This window comes from Montipora capricornis, unplaced genomic scaffold (genome assembly GCF_036669925.1).
Source record: "Montipora capricornis isolate CH-2021 unplaced genomic scaffold, ASM3666992v2 scaffold_467, whole genome shotgun sequence".
NCBI classification, from domain to species: domain Eukaryota; kingdom Metazoa; phylum Cnidaria; class Anthozoa; order Scleractinia; family Acroporidae; genus Montipora; species Montipora capricornis.
Window position 1 is genome coordinate 67,501 of NW_027180203.1, and position 12,500 is coordinate 80,000.

At 38.6% G+C, this 12,500-nt stretch overlaps 1 protein-coding gene across 1 annotated transcript in view; it reads left to right on the plus strand.

Moving 5' to 3' along the window:
• LOC138036199 (dorsal-ventral patterning tolloid-like protein 1) overlaps window positions 1–12,500 on the plus strand; it is a 61,369-nt gene that overhangs the window by 1,211 nt on the left and 47,658 nt on the right. The window lies entirely within an intron of this gene.

Genomic DNA, 12,500 nt, shown 5'->3' on the forward strand with positions numbered 1-12,500 from the left:
AAATTGCTTTTTTTTCTCAGCAATAAGAATGGAAACCAATATATTATAGTCCAGCAGAGAATGTTTAGTGGGCTGATATATTAAAATCTTTTGTCTCAGGTTGTCTTAATGAACGAAATGACACAGTACATGAATTGAATGATATATTGAACTGCGGATATGAAATCAAGTGAAGCTACAGTCCCGGACAAAATTGTTGAAACACTTTACAATACCTTGCCCTCCTACAATTTTGTTTTGGAAATTGGGCTCAGAAACTGGCGTTAGAACAACGTTGTGTGGAGAGAGTGAGCTGCGAAAGCTTCAGATCTGTATAGTGGTGTACTGTTCCAACGCATTTTGTCACAGACTGTATTTGTGAGGAATTTAAACTATTTATAGGACGTGCTGACAGGGTCATAAGTGACACAACTTTTACAGTCGCCTTCATAACCGGTACGATAGCGCTGCGTAACGTTTTTATTCGTAACTGAGTTTGATGTACAGTGTTCCAATTTCTTTTGTTATATATGCACAATGATAAAATAAGCGAAATTGTTTAGATTTAGCAAAGAAGAAAGTCATGATCTGAAATATGGTTTTTCTTGCTGCCACTGATAGCGTCAGGGGCACCCAACGAATCTGTTCCTCACATTATCTGTTCCCCAGAGGAATCTTGCTGGCTGGCAAAAATACAGGTGTTTCGATGAGCTGGCTGGGAAATTTTGTCATTGATAGAGGTTTTGCCTGGGAATTACTGACTTTTTCTAGCATTTCAACCCGAGCTGGCTGTAGAAACCCTGAAGACTGAAAAAAAAAAAAAAGGAACCCCTTCCCTCTCCCAGAGAGTAGTCGTTTCGGATCGAGGGATTTGAAAGCACGCGAAATTCCTGGCTGGGAAATAAATTTGATCAGCTGGCTGGGAAACCAACCAATTTTATCTAGCTGGCTGGGAAATTTCTTGTGTGTCTTGCTGGGAAAAAGGAACAGATAATGTTTTCCCAGCAACACTGAAAAACACCTGAAAATGCCTTAATAACATTTATTTTCATTAACTAGGGTATAATAATACATTTTACAACAAATTGGTCGTTGGGTGCCCCTGTAGCGTGACAAGGGCACGAGCATATTTGTTTTATCTCGCATTCAAAGGTTTCCTCTTCGTAAAGTAGCTAAAATGCGCTACATTTCTCCTAAAAGCGCTTGGAGATTAATCAATGACAATTTTCCTGGAACGGAAAGCACATACAAAGGTTTAACAGTTAAGAGAAAACCTATCCAGCCATTGTTTAATTCATGTTATAGAAGGCAAGGGAGGCCCACAAGAGCGAACAATGGCTGTATCTGTGAGAAAAGTTTGTCGCTTTCTAACTTCTAAAGGATATTACTACCTACAATCAACAAAAAAGGACTTTCGACTTCTTGGATGTGCTAAAAAGATGAAGATTTGCTCTAAAAATGAGATGACAACATACTGAATATATATGGACGAAGGATATTGCCTTTTACCTTGATGTAGTTTCCTTCAGGAGGTCGTATAAAATACTAACTGATGCGGTGTTTTACATAAAATGACGATGCATCGCCAACTGTCAAATATTGTTACGGCTTAAAATTAGTTTGCACATATATGTATTACCCGGCCCAATGTTACGCGAGTAGAACTTTGTAAGACCCGGAAAATTGAAAAGAATACTTTTTTATGTTAGTACAGTTTTTATTTTATAACTCTTCGACAATTTCTGTCGGTAGGAGACATGGAAATGCAGGAAACACAAGTTTTAGTTATCAAAAACACGAATTTCGCACAAGGATAGAAACTTATGACACGTGGTGTAAAAACTTGTTTACTTTAGTTTATTGCGTGAGCAACTTTGTACCAAAATGGTGACACGCAGTTGAAAAACGTAACAGTATTAGACGCTTTCTACTGACTGTTTTTTCATTGTAGGCTAATTTGATATCGCCTTACATTTTTTCGAGTCGAATTTCGCTTCACAAAATCAACGAGAGAAGAAAACAACGACATTGTGTTAGTGTGCACGAGTCACCACTGTATTAATTAAATTTAGCAGGATACTTTTTCTCAGTGCATTGACAGCGTCACCATGCACATTCGCCTCAAAAATGGCTATTTTCTCTCCTATAGTGTCCAAAACAATCGATTCACCTTCTGTGTTTACTGCCCTTTCTGACTGTTTTATCATCGTGGTTCAATTGTGCATATTTCTCACCAAAAAAGCTTTCTTAAAAATGGTGACTCGTTGGTGACTCGTTGAATTACAGATGCACGCTAATTAACTTTGTGAGAAGATCAAGGCCGAATAAAACGGGAGCATGGGGAAATACACTGTTGTTCCTTTTCGGGAATTTGTGCCGCATGAAATGAATGAAAAGACTTTCGACCAGCGATCGCGCATCTAACAAAGGTGAACTCTTCCTTGCTGGTGCAAAATATTGGAGAATCGGGTGAAAAGTCAACATCCCGTGCGGAATGTGTTTTGAGTCTAGGTAAATGCACTTTGTGACCTGCCAAAAGTAGTGAAAAATCGTGTCGTGCGTTAATGTAGGGACACCAACGAACGTGATTTCAGAAAATCACTTCATCGCTGTCTGTACTTAAAGTATCAACCAAAGCGATCGTGGTCGTACCAGGATTACAAAACGGTTCGAAAACAGAGTTTAGAGGAATTATAAAGTGTTTTGCCGCAACCAGCAATCCCCGTTAACAAGATATTACAATATTTTCATTCACGGAAAAAAACTCTAAGGGCCACTGCAATTTCTTCCTGGTTAAGGTCATTCCTAAGCTTAACAGGCTCACCCACAGTCAACCTTCTTTTAATTGGGTTTTTTTTTTTTAACGAGAAACAACCAACCAAATTCAAAGAAACCTGAACATGATGTATGTTTCATTTATTGTCGAATTTATCACAAATGTGGCGCAACATTACACTCTAGGCCGCTAGAAATCAAGGGTTTCCTTCTCCTAAAATGTAGCATATTTCCCGCCAATTCTTTTCGTAACTGAAATTCCTCAAAAATACATGTATTTGGGAGGAATTTAAACTATTTATAGGACGTGCTGACCGGGTCATAAGTGACGCAACTTTGCAGTCGCCTTCATAACCGGTACGATAGCGCTGCGTAACTTTTTTATTCGTAACTGAGTTTGATGTAGAGTGTTCGAATTTCTTTTGTTATAGATGGACAATGATAAAATAAGCGAAATTGTTTAGATTTAGCCAAGAAGAGAGTCATGATCTGAAATATGGTTTTTCTTGCTGCCACTAATAGCGTGACAAGGGCACGAGCATATTTGTTTTATCTCGCATTCAAAGGTTTTCTCTTCGTAAAGTAGCTAAAATGCGCTACATTTCTCCTAAAAGCGCTTGGAGATTAATCAATGACGATTTTCCTGGAACGGAAAGCACATACAAAGGTTTAACAGTTAAGAGAAAACCTATCCAGCCATTGTTTAATTCATGTTATAGAAGGCAAGGGAGGCCCACAAGAGCGAAGAAGGCGGGGTTTCCACAATTTCTGTATCTGCGAGAAAAGTTTGTCGCTTTCTAACTTCTAAAGAATATTACTACCTACAATCAACAAAAAAGGACTTTCGACTTCTTGGATGTGCTTAAAAGGTTAAGATTTGCTCTAAAATTGAGATGACAACATACTGAATATATATGGACGAAGGATATTGCCTTTTACCTTGATGTAGTTTCCTTGAGGAGGTCGTATAAAATACTAACTGATGCGGTGTTTTACATAAAATGACGATGCATCGCCAACTGTCAAATATTGTTACGGCTTAAAATTAGTTTGCACATATATGTATTACCCGGCCCAATGGAGTACATGAGTAGAACGTCGTAAGACCCGGAAAAGTTAAAAGAATACTTTTTATGTTAGTACAGTTTTTATTTTATAACTCTTCGACAATTTCTGTCGGTAGGAGACATGGAAATGCAGGAAACACAAGTTATAGTTATCAAAAACACGAACTTCGCACAAGGACTGAAACTTACGACGCGTGGTGTAAAATCTTGTTTACTTTAGTTCATTGCGTGAGCAACTTTGTACCAAAATGGTGACACGCAGTTTAAAAACGTAACAGTATTAGACGCTTTCTACTGACTGTTTTTTCATTGTAGGCTAATTTGATATCGCCTTACATTTTTTCGAGTCGAATTTCGCTTCACAAAATCAACGAGAGAAGAAAACAACGACATTGTGTTAGTGTGCACGAGTCACCACTGTATTAATTAAATTTAGCAGGATACTTTTTCTCAGTGCATTGACAGCGTCACCATGCACATTCGCCTCAAAAATGGCTATTTTCTCTACTATAGTGTCCAAAACAATCGATTCACCTTCTGTGTTTACTGCCCTTTCTGACTGTTTTATCATCGTGGTTCAATTGTACATATTTCTCACCAAAAAAGCTATCTTAAAAATGGTGACTCGTTGATGACTCGTTAAATTACAGATGCACGCTAATTAACTTTGTGAGAAGATCAAGGCCGAATAAAACGGGAGCATGGGGAAATACACTGTTGTTCCTTTTCGGGAATTTGTGCCGCATGAAATGAATGAAAAGACTTTCGACCAGCGATCGCGCATCTAACAAAGGTGAACTCTTCCTTGCTGGTGCAAAATATTGGAGAATCGGGTGAAAAGTCAACACCCCGTGCGGAATGTGTTTTGAGTCTAGGTAAATGAACTTTGTGACCTGCCAAAAGAAGTGAAAAATCGTGTCGTGCGTTAATTTAGGGACACCAACGAACGTGATTTCAGAAAATCACCTCATCGCTGTCTCTACTTACAGTATCAACCAAAGCGATCGTGGTCGTACCAGGATTACAAAACGGTTCGAAAACAGAGTTTAGAGGAATTATAAAGTGTTTTGCCGCAACCAGCAATCCCCGTTAACAAGATATTACGATATTTTCATTAACGGAACAAAACTCCAACGGCCTCTGCAAATTCATCCTGGTTAAGGTCGTTCCTAAGCAGAACATGCTCAGCCACAGTCAACCTTCTATGAAATGACGTTTTTTTTTTTTTTAACGAGAAACAACCACCCAAATTCAAAGAAACCTGAACATAATGTATGTTTCATTTATTGTCGAATTTATCACAAATGTGGCGCAACATTACACTCTAGGCCGCTAGAAATCAAGGGTTTCCTTCTCCTAAAATGTAGCATATTTCCCGCCAATTCTTTTCGTAACTGAAATTCCTCAAAAATACATGTATTTGGGAGGAATTTAAACTATTTATAAGCCGTGCTGACCGGGTCATAAGTGACGCAACTTTGCAGTCGCCTTCATAACCGGTACGATAGCGCTGCGTAACTTTTTCATTCGTAACTGAGTTTGATGTAGAGTGTTCGAATTTCTTTTGTTATAGATGGACAATGATAAAATAAGCGAAATTGTTTAGATTTAGCCAAGAAGAGAGTCATGATCTGAAATATGGTTTTTCTTGCTGCCACTGATAGCGTGACAAGGGCACGAGCGTATTTGTTTTATCTCGCATTCAAAGGTTTTCTCTTCGTAAAGTAGCTAAAATGCGCTACATTTCTCCTAAAAGCGCTTGGAGATTAATCAATGACGATTTTCCTGGAACGGAAAGCACATACAAAGGTTTAACAGTTAAGAGAAAACCTATCCAGCCATTGTTTAATTCATGTTATAGAAGACAAGGGAGGCCCACAAGAGCGAAGAATGCGGGGTTTCTACAATTGCTGTATCTGCGAGAAAAGTTTGTCGCTTTCTAACTTCTAAAGGATATTACTACCTACAATCAACAAAAAAGGACTTTCGACTTCTTGGATGTGCTAAAAAGATTAAGATTTGCGTTAAAAATGAGATGACAACATACTGAATATATATGGACGAAGGATATTGCCTTTTACCTTGATGTAGTTTCCTTCAGGAGGTCGTATAAAATACTAACTGATGTGGTATTTTACATAAAATGACGATGCATCGCCAACTGTCAAATATTGTTACGGCTTAAAATTAGTTTGCACATATATGTATTACCCGGCCCAATGGAGTACGCGAGTAGAACTTCGTAAGACCCGGAAAATTTAAAAGAATACTTTTTATGTTAGTACAGTTTTTATTTTATAACTCTTCGACAATTTCTGTCGGTAGGAGACATGGAAATGCAGGAAACACAAGTTTTAGTTATCAAAAACACGAATTTCGCACAAGGATAGAAACTTATGACACGTGGTGTAAAAACTTGTTTACTTTAGTTCATTGCGTGAGCAACTTTGTACCAAAATGGTGACACGCAGTTGAAAAACGTAACAGTATTAGACGCTTTCTACTGACTGTTTTTTCATAACAGTTCCATTGTAGGCTAATTTGATATCGCCTAACATTTTTTCGAGTCGAATTTCGCTTCACAAAACTAACGAGAGAAGAAAACAACGACATTGTGTTAGTGTGCACGAGTCACCACTGTATTAATTAAATTTAGCAGGATACTTTTTCTCAGTGCATTGACAGCGTCACCATGCACATTCGCCTCAAAAATGGCTATTTTCTCTCCTATAGTGTCCAAAACAATCGATTCACCTTCTGTGTTTACTGCCCTTTCTGACTGTTTTATCATCGTGGTTCAATTGTGCATATTTCTCACCAAAAAAGCTTTCTTAAAAATGGTGACTCGTTGGTGACTCGTTGAATTACAGATGCACGCTAATTAACTTTGTGAGAAGATCAAGGCCGAATAAAACGGGAGCATGGGGAAATACACTGTTGTTCCTTTTCGGGAATTTGTGCCGCATGAAATGAATGAAAAGACTTTCGACCAGCGATCGCGCATCTAACAAAGGTGAACTCTTCCTTGCTGGTGCAAAATATTGGAGAATCGGGTGAAAAGTCAACATCCCGTGCGGAATGTGTTATGAGTCTAGGTAAATGCACTTTTTGACCTGCCAAAAGACGTAAAAAATCGTGTCGTGCGTTGATTTAGGTACGCCAACGAACGTGATTTCAGAAAATCACCTCATCGCTGTCTCTACTTACAGTATCAACCAAAGCGATCGTGGTCGTACCAGGATTACAAAACGGTTCGAAAACAGAGTTTAGAGGAATTATAAAGTGTTTTGCCGCAACCAGCAATCCCCGTTAACAAGATATTACGATATTTTCATTAACGGAACAAAACTCCAACGGCCTCTGCAAATTCATCCTGGTTAAGGTCGTTCCTAAGCAGAACATGCTCAGCCACAGTCAACCTTCTATGAAATGACGTTTTTTTTTTTTTAACGAGAAACAACCAACCAAATTCAAAGAAACCTGAACATGATGTATGTTTCATTTATTGTCGAATTTATCACAAATGTGGCGCAACATTTCACTCTAGGCCGCTAGAAATCAAGGGTTTCCTCCTCCTAAACTGTAGCATATTTCCCGCCAATTCTTTTCGTAACTGAAATTCCTCAAAAATACATGTATTTGGGAGGAATTTAAACTATTTATAAGCCGTGCTGACCGGGTCATAAGTGACGCAACTTTGCAGTCGCCTTCATAACCGGTACGATAGCGCTGCGTAACTTTTTCATTCGTAACTGAGTTTGATGTAGAGTGTTCGAATTTCTTTTGTTATAGATGGACAATGATAAAATAAGCGAAATTGTTTAGATTTAGCTAAGAAGAGAGTCATGATCTGAAATATGGTTTTTCTTGCTGCCACTGATAGCGTGACAAGGGCACGAGCATATTTGTTTTATCTCGCATTCAAAGGTTTTCTCTTCGTAAAGTAGCTAAAATGCGCTACATTTCTCCTAAAAGCGCTTGGAGATTAATCAATGACGATTTTCCTGGAACGGAAAGCACATACAAAGGTTTAACAGTTAAGAGAAAACCTATCCAGCCATTGTTTAATTCATGTTAAAGAAGGCAAGGGAGGCCCACAAGAGCGAAGAAGGCGGGGTTTCCACAATTTCTGTATCTGCGAGAAAAGTTTGTCGCTTTCTAACTTCTAACGAATATTACTACCTACAATCAACAAAAAAGGACTTTCGACTTCTTGGATGTGCTAAAAAGATTAAGATTTGCTCTAAAAATGAGATGACTACATACTGAATATATATGGACGAAGGATATTGCCTTTTACCTTGATGTAGTTTCCTTCAGGAGGTCGTATAAAATACTAACTGATGCGGTGTTTTACATAAAATGACGATGCATCGCCAACTGTCAAATATTGTTACGGCTTAAAATTAGTTTGCACATATATGTATTACCCGGCCCAATGGAGTACGCGAGTAGAACTTCGTAAGACCCGGAAAATTTAAAAGAATACTTTTTATGTTAGTACAGTTTTTATTTTATAACTCTTCGACAATTTCTGTCGGTAGGAGACATGGGAATGCAGGAAACACAAGTTATAGTTATCAAAAACACGAATTCCGCACAAGGATTGAAACCTATGACACGTGGTGTAAAAACTTGTTTACTTTAGTTCATTGCGTGAGCAACTTTGTACCAAAATGGTGACACGCAGTTGAAAAACGTAACAGTATTAGACGCTTTCTACTGACTGTTTTTTCATAACAGTTCCATTGTAGGCTAATTTGATATCGCCTAACATTTTTTCGAGTCGAATTTCGCTTCACAAAACTAACGAGAGAAGAAAACAACGACATTGTGTTAGTGTGCACGAGTCACCACTGTATTAATTAAATTTAGCAGGATACTTTTTCTCAGTGCATTGACAGCGTCACCATGCACATTCGCCTCAAAAATGGCTATTTTCTCTACTATAGTGTCCAAAACAATCGATTCACCTTCTGTGTTTACTGCCCTTTCTGACTGTTTTATCATCGTGGTTCAATTGTGCATATTTCTCACCAAAAAAGGTTTCTTAAAAATGGTGACTCATTGAATTACAGATGCACGCTAATTAACTTTGTGAGAAGATCAAGGCCGAATAAAACGGGAGCATGGGGAAATACACTGTTGTTCCTTTTCGGGAATTTGTGCCGCATGAAATGAATGAAAAGACTTTCGACCAGCGATCGCGCATCTAACAAAGGTGAACTCTTCCTTGCTGGTGCAAAATATTGGAGAATCGGGTGAAAAGTCAACATCCCGTGCGGAATGTGTTTTGAGTCTAGGTAAATGCACTTTGTGACCTGCCAAAAGAAGTGAAAAATCGTGTCGTGCGTTAATTTAGGGACACCAACGAACGTGATTTCAGAAAATCACCTCATCGCTGTCTCTACTTACAGTATCAACCAAAGCGATCGTGGTCGTACCAGGATTACAAAACGGTTCGAAAACAGAGTTTAGAGGAATTATAAAGTGTTTTGCCGCAACCAGCAATCCCCGTTAACAAGATATTACGATATTTTCATTAACGGAACAAAACTCCAACGGCCTCTGCAAATTCATCCTGGTTAAGGTCGTTCCTAAGCAGAACATGCTCAGCCACAGTCAACCTTCTATGAAATGACGTTTTTTTTTTTTTTAACGAGACACAACCAACCAACTTCAAAGAAACCTGAACATGCTGTATGTTTCATTTATTGTCGAATTTATCACAAATGTGGCGCAACATTACACTCTAGGCCGCTAGAAATCAAGGGTTTCCTTCTCCTAAAATGTAGCATATTTCCCGCCAATTCTTTTCGTAACTGAAATTCCTCAAAAATACATGTATTTGGGAGGAATTTAAACTATTTATAAGCCGTGCTGACCGGGTCATAAGTGACGCAACTTTGCAGTCGCCTTCATAACCGGTACGATAGCGCTGCGTAACTTTTTCATTCGTAACTGAGTTTGATGTAGAGTGTTCGAATTTCTTTTGTTATAGATGGACAATGATAAAATAAGCGAAATTGTTTAGATTTAGCCAAGAAGAGAGTCATGATCTGAAATATGGTTTTTCTTGCTGCCACTGATAGCGTGACAAGGGCACGAGCATATTTGTTTTATCTCGCATTCAAAGGTTTTCTCTTCGTAAAGTAGCTAAAATGCGCTACATTTCTCCTAAAAGCGCTTGGAGATTAATCAATGACGATTTTCCTGGAACGGAAAGCACATACAAAGGTTTAACAGTTAAGAGAAAACCTATCCAGCCATTGTTTAATTCATGTTAAAGAAGGCAAGGGAGGCCCACAAGAGCGAAGAAGGCGGGGTTTCCACAATTTCTGTATCTGCGAGAAAAGTTTGTCGCTTTCTAACTTCTAAAGAATATTACTACCTACAATCAACAAAAAAGGACTTTCGACTTCTTGGATGTGCTTAAAAGGTTAAGATTTGCTCTAAAAATGAGATGACAACATACTGAATATATATGGACGAAGGATATTGCCTTTTACCTTGATGTAGTTTCCTTCAGGAGGTCGTATAAAATACTAACTGATGCGGTGTTTTACATAAAATGACGATGCATCGCCAACTGTCAAATATTGTTACGGCTTAAAATTAGTTTGCACATATATGTATTACCCGGCCCAATGGAGTACGCGAGTAGAACTTCGTAAGACCCGGAAAATTTAAAAGAATACTTTTTATGTTAGTACAGTTTTTATTTTATAACTCTTCGACAATTTCTGTCGGTAGGAGACATGGAAATGCAGGAAACACAAGTTTTAGTTATCAAAAACACGAATTTCGCACAAGGATAGAAACTTATGACACGTGGTGTAAAAACTTGTTTACTTTAGTTCATTGCGTGAGCAACTTTGTACCAAAATGGTGACACGCAGTTGAAAAACGTAACAGTATTAGACGCTTTCTACTGACTGTTTTTTCATAACAGTTCCATTGTAGGCTAATTTGATATCGCCTAACATTTTTTCGAGTCGAATTTCGCTTCACAAAACTAACGAGAGAAGAAAACAACGACATTGTGTTAGTGTGCACGAGTCACCACTGTATTAATTAAATTTAGCAGGATACTTTTTCTCAGTGCATTGACAGCGTCACCATGCACATTCGCCTCAAAAATGGCTACTTTCTCTCCTATAGTGTCCAAAACAATCGATTCACCTTCTGTGTTTACTGCCCTTTCTGACTGTTTTATCATCGTGGTTCAATTGTGCATATTTCTCACCAAAAAAGCTTTCTTAAAAATGGTGATTCGTTGGTGACTCGTTGAATTACAGATGCACGCTAATTAATTTTGTGAGAAGATCAAGGCCGAATAAAACGGGAGCATGGGGAAATACACTGTTGTTCCTTTTCGGGAATTTGTGCCGCATGAAATTAAATGAATGAAAAGACTTTCGACCAGCGATCGCGCATCTAACAAAGGTGAACTCTTCCTTGCTGGTGCAAAATATTGGAGAATCGGGTGAAAAGTCAACATCCCGTGCGGAATTTGTTTTGAGTCTAGGTAAATGCACTTTGTGACCTGCCAAAAGAAGTGAAAAATCGTGTCGTGCGTTAATTTAGGGACACCAACGAACCTACATAGAGGAAATCACTCCATCGCTGTACCCAACTACAGTATAAACCAAAGCGATCGTGGTCGTACCAGGATTACAAAACGGTTCGAAAACAGAGTTTAGAAGAATTATAACGTGTTTTGCCGCAACCAGCAACCCCCGTTAACAAGATATTACGATATTTTCCTTCACGGAACAAAACTCGAACGGCCTCTGCAAATTCATCCTGGTTAAGGTCATTCCTAAGCAGAACATGCTCAGCCACAGTCAACCTTCTATGAAATGGCGTTTTTTTTTTTAACGAGAAACAACCAACCAAATTCAAAGAAACCTGAACATGATGTATGTTTCATTTATTGTCGAATTTATCACAAATGTGGCGCAACATCACACTCTAGGCCGCTAGAAATCAAGGGTTTCCTTCTCCTAAAATGTAGCATATTTCCCGCCAATTCTTTTCATAACTGAAATTCCTCAAAAGTACAGTCCCGGACAAAATTGTTGAAACACTTTACAATACCTTGCCCTCCTACAATGTTGTTTTGGAAATTGGGCTCAGAAACTGGCGTTAGAACAACATTGTGTGGAGAGAGTGAGCTGCGAAAGCTTCAGATCTGTATAGTGGTGTACTGTTCCAACGCATTTTGTCACAGACTGTAGCTATGATCCTCGCAGTTATGAACGCAATTTTAGCAAGGTTGTATTTATTAGACAAAATGCGGCCGTGCGCAACGGCAGATGCGAATAATGTTACGTCGTAAGTAGACATGGAGGAATAAACATGCCGAGTGTTAATGCATAAAACGTAACGGCTTCCGTAGCCAGGGGCAAATTTCTCGAAAATGCTGGAACGTTTTGGACATATTTCGCGGACCATGAATTTCTGGGTGTCTGCAAACCAAGGCGGTTTTTAGGCGCATCTTACAATTATGCTGGTTTTTGGGTCTTGTAACTCTTTTTGGATAATAGCCTTCTAAAACAGCATAACTATTGAATATTGTTAGTGCATCTATATAAGGAACGGAAATTCTGTCAACCCTTCACCGAAACCAATCAAGCAGACCACAAAAATTAAGCTGTCAAAACCGCCACTCTCCTT